The following is a 10743-nucleotide window of genomic DNA, read 5'->3' as shown; positions in this document are numbered from 1 at the left end:
GGCAAGGTTTTCTTGTTTAACAAATAAAATCCCATTAGATCCTACCAGTTTTAACAAGTTTACGCATCTAGAGACGGTGATATCTGTCCGTTCCTCTATGATCGAAAAATTTAATTTTGGTCTCATCTGACAAAATACTTCTGCATTGACCCCTGCAAGGCTTGTGGCAAAACATGTAATTTTGTGATGAAAATATTTTCAGAGTGCTGTTTCAAAGTTATTTTGGAACTGCACACTTTAAAGACACAATGTCAGACCCACCAAGATATGCCAAACCAAAACTTATTTAAAATGTAATGGATGCATTTAGAAGTTATTCATTTCCTCATTTTGATCCTCATTTTCCTTCAAATCTCCCGTAATCCCGATGCAGGGTGGTTTGGCCAAACTTTCCTGTCTTGATATGAAACTGTAATTAATTTGTTCTGACCTTGACTTTTCTGTCTTGCCAGCTTCTGAGCAGTAGTAGAATGCCAAAAAACTAATTAAAAGATAGCTCAAATCATTAATTTTCTCCCCAGTTCATACTTGAAAAGTAAACAATATATCTGGGCTGGTAGATTTAGCATAGCTGCAATAGACAACAGACTTGGCATCCATTTTTCACTTTTAATCATACATTGATCATAAAGGTTTAAAGCATTCATCAGGCTCACTCCAATGACTCTTTAGGCTGTGCAGATATAAGAAAATGATAGTTGGTGAGAGAAAAGACAAAGAAATAATGTATCTTGACAGATGTAGTCTGCTTTCAGCATGCAATCAAAATATCATCCACAGAGCGAGTAAGAATTTACTAAATTATGTTCAATTGCCTTGAAGCAGAGTTCTTATGCTGCCTGGGACAAATCTGATAGATTATATTTTCATTATTATTCTGTAAAACAGATGTATAAAACAAAGACAACATCAAGTCAGCCAAATAAGGCCACTAGAGAATATACTCAGTACTGTCAGTGTTTATCTTGCAGCAAAATGCTGCCCAGCTATTGGCAAAAAAAAAAAAAAAAAAAAAAAAAAAAAGGAAGGTGTTTCTGAAAGATACTAGACCAATTTGACAGTAAAGGTATGAGAGAAACACATACTGCTGGTCTGGATGGTGAAAAGTAATTTTGCTCTCCTTGATGCCATTGGAAGCCAAACACTCACATGAAGGTTGAGATTGTCAACTGGGAATAAAAGGACCATTACAGTGACCCCACCCCCTCCGTCTCCCATTTTTCCAGGAACACCTCTCAGTTTCAGTTAGAGCACAGCTCTCATAAAACTTGGTCTCTATCATCACCAAGGACGACAGGCCAATAAGTTGGACGCCACACTCACAGGAGAGAAGTGGCGGTGCCTCAAAACTCATAACAATACCCTCCAAAAACAGTGAATTCTGAGGGGACAGCGTTTTAGAGGGGAGCTGACTCTGTTCAAAGCTCTTATTACACTTTTACATTAAATCTCAGCTTCAGTGTCAGATGAGCTTCTGGCCTTTCCCTGACACAGTGAGACAGTGAAGGCAGAACCGCTTAGGTGTCACGGCAAAAAACAAAAAAAAAAAAAAAAAAGAAGAGAAAAAGTGAACTAGAGCGTACTTCTATTTTGCAAGCCTGTTGGGAAAGTTCAGCATCTCCATTAAAAGAGCCCAGTGCAGAAGACTTACCCCTGCAGCAATTCTCGGGTGAAGACACTCAGCCCAGGCCCCCTGCTTTGACAAAAAAGGAAACAGCATGTTATTTTACACATAATTGCAACTGTCAGCAGCTAACATCAGTTCAGAAAGAACAGAAAATGTGACATGACTGCAAAATAAACCCAAATGAAGGACATCTGTAGGGCCCATTAACATGCTGTGTGGTAAGCAGTGGAACCGGAGTGTACAAAAGCGGCGGTACCACCTTCGACAGGGAAAAAAAAAAAAAAAAAAAGACAAAATATATAGCCTGCGCTGACGAGGGATGGTAGGTGCACAGAGAAGCATGTGTAGTTGTTAATGGCATGTCACAGACAGGGAGGAGAGGTCAGAGCAAACAACAGCACAGGGAAGCTTACTGCCTCACAGTAAACACACCCCTACCCAACAACAAAGCCTGGTGTATGTCATCATTTTAGAGCGCATGGAATAAATTCACTGGTGGCCAGAATGCCCAAAGCTATGCCTGGTTAAAAAAAAAAAAAAAAAGGGAAAAAGTTACTGAATCCATAAATAAAACATGCTGGCTGGTATTTTCTTTCCCCTTTCATCAACTACTACAGTGTTATGCACATCACGCCTCTAAAAATGAGGACTAGCAAAGTAAAAGATGAATAAAGGGGTACAGACTAAACTTATCTCCAGCTGTACTACATCGTTAACTACAAGAACAGCAAATGGGGGAATGAAACTTTACTTCCACTGAATGCTGTAAACAGAACTTGCAAAAAGGAGCTGAGACAATGGTTTGCAGTTTGTTACATGTGTCACTATATGAATTCCTTCCCTGCATGAAGAAAGGCCAGTGTTTGTTGTTAGAGCCACTTAGGCCCCCTCTCATTACCCTTACCGAAGGGACACAGTGCAGCAACAACCACTGCCTTATTATTTTGACTGGATTTTGCTCTCCGATGGGTTCAGTTGACGGAGCCACCCGTGTCACACGTCAAGTCTGGATTGAAATCTTTATTTGACTGCTTCAGCATTTTAATAATTACTGTCCATCTGGTGGGTTTCACTCATTAGCGCTTTTTCTCTCGCAGAGATGGGGAGGGAGATGTGATGACAGTTTCTGGGTGACTAGAATAGACAGTGTGACTTTTGTCTAGTCAAAATGGATGAAGCAGTTCCCTAAATCAAAGAATGACAAGTTCTGAGGTGGATTTGAAATTAGGTTTTAGACTGAACACCGCTCTGTCTTCCTTCAGAAAAGTGCACTAGGTTTTCAGTTAATAACATTTCTCTCCACCCCTAAAGAAATACAAATATCTGCTGTTGAATGAGTTGGTAGCCAAGAGAATTTTATACCTTTTAGAAACATTTGAGATCTAATGAAACTAAGATTTAAAATAATAGTGTAGTTACATGGTCCCCTGATCATTTCACACATCAAACTTCAATCTTCAATCAAGCAAAAACTATATTATTTACTAATTATTTAATGAATGTCAGAAGTCATGTTTATATATATATATATATATATATATATATATATATATATATATATATATATATATATATATATATATTATATATTTGCTGTGCCGCTATATTAACAATTAACTACTTTTATTGCCACCTATTAAATTAAATGTGTACTACAGTTGCATAAAGCTCATACTGAAATATTTACCAAAATCCAATCTTTAATTTGAGTGAAGTCGCCTCGGAAGCAATCCCCAGTTATTTTTTTTTTCTTCTAGAAATTCACTGGCGTCATTATTGGTATCCTTAAAAAAGCTAAACTACCAGGCACAGTGAGCAGAATGGTGAGGGAACTGCAATAAAGAGGGGATTTTTTTTTCCAACATGAGACGCTAGCTACACTCCCACCAGCTGTGTTAGAGTGATCCCAGAAACAAGCCTTTTTTCTGTCCTATCAGCACAAACGTAAATGAGTAGAGTTTGCTGAACTCCACTTGGTCTTTAATTGTGTACTTTGGTCATATGAGACCAAGATGGAGCTGTTCAGGCAAGGCAAGTTTATTTGTATAGCACAATTCAGCACCAAAGCAATTCAAAGGACTTTACAAGTGAACTTATCATTATGGTTGGATATGGTTGAGGTGATGATGTAGGTCTGTTTCTCTTCCAAAGGCCCTGGAAACCTTGTTGGAATGCATGGCATCACAATCTCTTGACGTAACATGACATTTTAAATAAAAATCTGACAAACACCACTAGTAAACTGAAAACAGGTCATCAATGGATCTTTCAACAGGATAATGATCTAAAACATACGGCCTAATCAAGACAGAACTGATCTACCAGATGCAAAGATGAGTCTTCTTTCATGGCAAATTTAGTCACCAAAACGGAGTAGAATAGACAACTTGTGGAGGAAGCAGAAGAAGGAAAACCTTAAGAAAAGACGAGACGCTGGGCCGCCAGCCAGCATGTTTTTTGTCTCAAAGCGCAATATTGTTTGCCCTGTGGCTATATCACTATAGCCCTAAACTTATGTTCAATAAAATGTTTGTATAAGATACACGTATCGGAACAAAAGTGTCAATTTTCGTTTTCTTTATCAACATGTTTGCCATGCTTGTCAATACATATGGTACATGATGTTGTGGATGCACATGTCAGATGAAAAACAATCCTGTGAGTCAGTGCTGAAGCTGTTCAGACAAATGTTCAGCAATGCACATCAACCTGGAGCAAATGGCAAAGCACAAAACTAAATGGCCATTGTAAATAACATAATTTTAGTTCCAAACCCATTTCAAAAACAAATAAGCTTTAGCTCAAAGAACATCAGTGTTTGTCAAAATATTCATCACATCTGAACAAATGCAGGTGGTAAAAAATAAATCTTCAGATGATTTCCAGTTGCCACAATTTGAGCCATAAAGTGTCACCTAGCAACACCAATCACATCTGTTTCTGTGTGCTATTTTAAGATTACTTTCCATCGTCTGCAAGGTCTTGTCTGGTAATCTCCATACATTATGCTAAGATGCATCGTAAAACAAATTAGAATAGGCGTTTAAGCTGAAATGTATTCGTAAATGAAATCATTTACATGAAGTATTAGAAAATCTAAAGGACATTCTAGAATTACAGACTTTTGCAGATATTTGTTAGAAAACCTTTAGCTTTGCAGGTAAAATGTAAAATAAAGAAGTGGAACTAGCATTTATTTTCAAAAACATTACAAATAATTTAAAATTTAAAGAAATCAGTGTTTATAACTGTTTTTATTAGTCTATAAATTTTGAAAAAAAATATTTGTTGCTTTAGGACATGTTATGTGTCATACTGTAAAATACATTGCAGACTGCACTTCTTAGTCTTTCTTACAGACTGTACAAGCATGCTGCTACAGATGCCTAGGGAACAAACTAACTTCACAGCAAGCCTTTTGTGCTTGTCTTCTTTTTTGTCACTATCAGATTTCGTAAAAAAAGAAAACAGAAAAAAAAGAATGATGTGTTGCACCATACATATATTTATGGTGAATTGATGAACACTTAAATAATTCAGCTAATTTACAACAACAACAACAAAAAATAACTCTCACAACTGCAGAGCACAGGAAACCATCTCTTATTTAGTCTAAAATCAGTCCACCTAATCTTTTTTTTAAATAATGGTTTACTGTAGTGCTTTTTTGTTCAACAGTAATTACTTGCATACAGTCAATACAATGGCTTGTAAAAGTAAAACAGTAAACTCTTCAGAGCTAAACACCCAAAGGACTGCTGTGGAGAAAAGAAAACAAAAACATCTTGTATAAATAAATAAAAATGGCATAGTATCCACAATATTTTAGAAATTGAACATTTACTTGTGTGATGCATTTGTATTCAGATGCTTCTCATGATTCTCCCCAGAATTACAGACAGAAAGAGTCTTTCTGTATGTAATAGATTCACTGTTTCAATCCAGCTCTTTCAGAGGCTGTAAAAACTTGGATGGCTTTAAATAGGTAAAGAGATAAACCTCAAAACACGTCCATTTGGTACAGTCGCAAAAGGAGGTTCTACAAAGCATTGACAGTGGAGTGATGAATATTTTTCTCCTTACAGTTAAGTAATTGGTATATATTTGTAGGTCATGTCAGTCCATCACATAAAGTTCCAAGAAAATATATTTAAATGTGTTGGACATACAGATGTTTGTGTATTATTTTTGACAAATACACAAATAAATATTAGTGTATTTGTCAATTTCTCACACAATATGAGCGATATTTTTAACTTTGTCTCGTTCATTACAGACCTTGAAACTTACTTTTTCAATGGCATTTAAAATCAGGCATCACCCATCTCCAGGCTGACACTTTTACTTGTCTAACTCAAAGCAAGTAGGTGAATCACGATTCCTCCTGGTAGTTATCTTGTTTCTTCTCCCAGAGGAGGCCATCGACTTCCACAGCAGCCGAGCCTCCTGCTGGAATCCATGACTGCTGGCCATCTGGACACAGTTGAAAGGGGCTGTACAGCAAACTGTGCAACAGGCATGTCTTCATATCACTAAACCCAGCAGGACAAGCATTGCACGAGCTCAGAGTCAGATCGAATAAGGTACTGTCGTATAAACTATCTGAGTTAACACTGAAGCCTATAACATTTAAAGAGTTTCAGAGTTTGAAAATTTATCACCAGAATTTTTGTTTTAATGCAGGGTCCAAATTTATCTGATGGCTAAGCTCGACATTTACTCCCATCCCAAACAAGCCAAGGCATTTATTTCCCAGTCATATTTTTTCTGGTAATAAAATTGTGTAATCTTAAGTCTCCCAGGAAGAAGATGGAGGGCTAATGGATGGGCGTGTTGATAGACAACATGATCTGGCATGTTGCTCATTCACGAACACATGTACTCCCCATTGTCTGCGGCAGCCACATGCTGATAAGGTCTTGGATTGCACTCTATTTCCAGTGAACCACAAAAGGCTTCCTTCCACAGCTGTACAGCCTCCCACAGTGAAAAAGAAGAACAGTATATGGTTGAAATAAAACGAGGAATTCTGGAATCAGACAGGACAGAGCAATTCACAGTGGGTGAGCCTTCCTGCTTATGTGTACCAGACAGATGTTGGCTGGAAACAAGACCAGGGGTAATTTTTTTTTAGCATCTGATCATGTTGAGCTGGCTGGTTAACCTCTAAAGTCTCCGTTTTGTTTGAAGGTGTTGCAGTGGACAACAATTCAAGTAAACTCTGTTTACTTTTTAAAAGTTTGAGTTCTGTTGCTTCTCAACATTTTCATAATTTGTAATATTGCTGTTTGAACATGACTGAATGGTTTATTGATGGTTTTAGTCAAGCCCAAAGTCATTTAAGATCTTTATTTTAATGATGCTGACAAAGATTTCCTACTGATTTACAATTCATTAGCAGCTTTTTTTGTCATAAAGGTGTGGAAAATAGCACACTGACCAGGTCCAACATAGTTGAATTTTGCTTAATAATTACTTTGATGGCCATCAAAATAGCAAAAAAAAGGAAAAAGAAATTACAAAAATTACCTAAATGTCATGCTGAGGTATTAATTGACAACTAAAAACACAACAACTTATTCAAATGTGTGGTTGGAGTTGAGATGTGTCAAGACTCTGGGTGTGGTTCCTGGAAAGCACTGAGGTTGCGAGGTTAGTGGTTATGAAAGGTAAATAGTGAGGTGAAAACAAGAGGGATCTTAGTGATGGCTGGGTCGTGGGGGTGCGTCTTAACCAGAGAATCTGAGATTGACTGGTGGTGGTGAGTGCTGTTGTTGCTGATGTTTTCCATCCATCCGTGGAGCAGACAGAGGATGGACAGGTGAGGATGGTTGTTTGCAAGTGAGGAATCTGCACAGCATGAAATGGGGAAGGCAAAGGAGGTGCAACAAGGAGACTTAGAAGGAGCCTGGAGGCAGGACACAGATTTGGGAACAAACGTGGACTGAAACTGGGTTTCCTAGAGAGGAGGACGACAAGGAAGGCGAGTTAAACTGCATAGGACAGAGCGCAACCCAAGTGGAGGCCTCCAAACAAGTCATAGAGATGGACTTCTCTGTGGTCTGCCTCAGGGAGAGTCACTCCTTTTAAGCTCCTACTGATTACGCTCAACAAGCTGCTGCTGGGGGAGCGCACCTGCTGGTCACACCCTGCCACGAAGGAGGTAAGACCATCACACACCCACATCTACCAGTGCACAGCTCTACAGATATGACAAAAAAAGAGTGTACAATGACTAAATTAGTTTGATTTGTGGACAGAAAGTAGAGAAAAATCACCTTTTTTTTGAAAAGGTAATTGATGACAATATTTTTTTTAACTTTCGTTTTTGAATGTTTGTTGAGGTGAAGACTCCAGGAACACTTGAAATACTAGGCAACAACTTTATGAGCAGACCAACACATCTTGTCTAGTGGTCTTCATCGGGGTCATCATCTTGACAGAGGTCACCAGTTATAAACAAGAAAGGCACAAACCACAAAAAAGTCGTTTCCTAGTATTTTATGTGTTGCTGGTGTCTGATTGCATCATAGAGGCTCTGCATCATAGAAGTAGGTGAAGTTGTGCCAGAAACTTTGGAATTACTACAAATTTGCCAGAGCTTTTTCCATCCACAGTGCTTTGCTCCTGCCAAAAATCTAAGAAAATTGATGCACAACACAGATGTGAGGAACATTATCTTAAATATTCTCCCTATTAAAAGTATACCCTTCCTTGGGATCTAGGACATTTGTTTATTCTTTATACTTGTGGTTGGGGATATCCATTTCCCATGATAAAATATAGTCAGATTTTCACAAGCAACTCACAGTTCAAAGTAGCTCCCATCTTTCACTTCTCTTATCACTGACATCAAAAGAAAAATGCCTCCTTTAGGATGGTGTGTGGGAACAGTCATTTTTCAAGTTTTCTGCCCTCTCAGAGGAAAGCTCTCTCTTGCATGATTGAATGGATTAAAGGCCATGATGATTTGGCTCTGTGGTACATACTAAACAGCCTAAATAGATGACAGGTGTAATAAAGACAGGGAATATTTAGGGTTTGGGCCAAATTCTGCATAAACACTCGATTTATACTAAGATCTGCCATTCTGTTTCTTTTTCTAGAGTAAAATCTGTAATTTGACACATGAAATAGCATCAAATCTTTACCCGTGGGTCACTGAAAGCTCTACTGGTTAAGCAGGCATCTCCTGGAGGCTGCAGCTTCTTGTGGCTGGTACTGACCTGTGGCTGTTTGCTGAATGCTGTCCCCTTCTCCGCGTGTACTATCAATTTGATTTTAAAACAAATACTACTACGATAGAAAAAGAAGAACAGTGTACTCATCTATTTTATCGCTGATATTTCTGGTTTTGAGAAATGTTGTCATCTAGTAAATCTAAGAGATTATATTTTGGTCCACATGTAGATTTTAGTGCCAACAAAGAACAATGCTGAGGTAAAAGAAAAATGATGTTTGGTGTTAAAAAACAAAAAGCTGGAAAGTATGGCCTCTCCCACTCTGAAACCCTTGAATAAATCTGGGGTTTAGGATCACCTCCAGTAGGACAGCAACCCTAAACATCTAGCCAAGCAACACAGGATTGGGTTTAATTAAAACATAAAGTTAGAATGGCCTAGTCAAAGCCCTAACAAGACAAAATGACAAAAAGTCCATTGGGAATTAATACCTTCAAAAGGGACTGTGAATGTGGCTCTTTTGTTTCTGTTATCTTACATTTGCCGTTGGTAAACAAAGGGTGGATACACAACCAGCAATGCTCCAATAAGAAGTGACACAATATAGAGCAACTCAACGTGAACACAACTGATCTGGAAACCTCCACAGTTGAAGGTTGAAGATAAGAAACTTTTGATTTAATTTGAAGTAATGTCAAATTACCATACATCAAAAGAAGATAGAATACATCATCTAAACCTTCAGTAATTTACATAATTTCCACTGAGGAAAAAGAGTATCTTTATTTTTCCCCAACACCCGCTCTGAAAATCCCTGTAAATCAGCAAAAATAAATTTAGGAAAATCCAAATCCTGTTGCAACAGCAGTGTTAAATTACTCTTGCATATGGCACCATTTAGCTTATATTGTCGGGTAATTCAATTATGTATGCATGTTTCTTGTGCAATCCAGGTAAATGCTTCCAGATTTAACGCACCATGACTGCATTAGCTCTTGTTTTATATGATGTTATAGTGTTATAGACAGCTGAGCAGCAGAGAGGCTGTTCTCCACGGCTGCAGGACCAAATGTTATTAACACAGCTGCTCTCTTGCTGCCCCCGCATCCAGCTCAGTGGGCAAAGAAAAGGGATCAATGCTTTTGCACACAGTGAGCTGAACCCTCTTTCTCTTTATTAAATCAAGAATTGTTTTGAATTGGGTATTGATTCTGTATCAAATCTCAGCACCAAGAATCAGCATCAAATCAATTCTGGCCCTCACTTTAAAAATCTCAATCACTGTGAAAGGTTCAAGTGATGCAAAAGGTTTCCATTTGTTCTCCTCAAAATGGACACATAAATAGTGTTGGCTCTTTTGAGATGCAGTTGCAGCAAAGAAGAAGTGAGAGTTTGCCGAGTTGGTAAGGTCCTCCAACATCAACAAAACAGTCTTCAGCGACTACAACTTTTGTGACCATTTTGCAGTGAATATAAAACATGTCATTTGTGAACCATTATTATTGTAATACTTAAGTGAACATGGAAAGCTGCCAATGGTAAGATTAAGGAATCAGTTTTAGAAGTACAGTGAAACACACTTTCCAAAAACATAATAAAAATGGTAACACTGATGTGTAATAATTAGAATCTGACTTTTTACAATTTGCTGTGTTTAGCTTAAGTTTAATCACCACTGAGTGAAGACCTGAACCCTCTGAAAAATGTTTGGGTTTGTAACAGAAGAAGCAGCCACAATCCAGGTGTTAATATTTATGCTGACATAAGCAGTCAGCGTGGCATTGTATTGCTACTCGATCTTGTGCTAATATCTGCTTTTCACTTCAGTCAGCCACTCTGTATGAAAATATGAGTCTATTAAAGGTTGTAGGCGTACCTATCAATCCAGAAAAATCCTAAAAACTAAAATAAATTCTTCAGAAACTTCTTTTTGGA

The sequence above is a fragment of the Poecilia latipinna genome, unplaced genomic scaffold (genome assembly GCF_001443285.1).
Source record: "Poecilia latipinna isolate Pla-1442-1.1 unplaced genomic scaffold, P_latipinna-1.0 Scaffold687, whole genome shotgun sequence".
Lineage (NCBI taxonomy): Eukaryota > Metazoa > Chordata > Actinopteri > Cyprinodontiformes > Poeciliidae > Poecilia > Poecilia latipinna.
Note: the sequence above shows the minus strand (reverse complement) of the source record.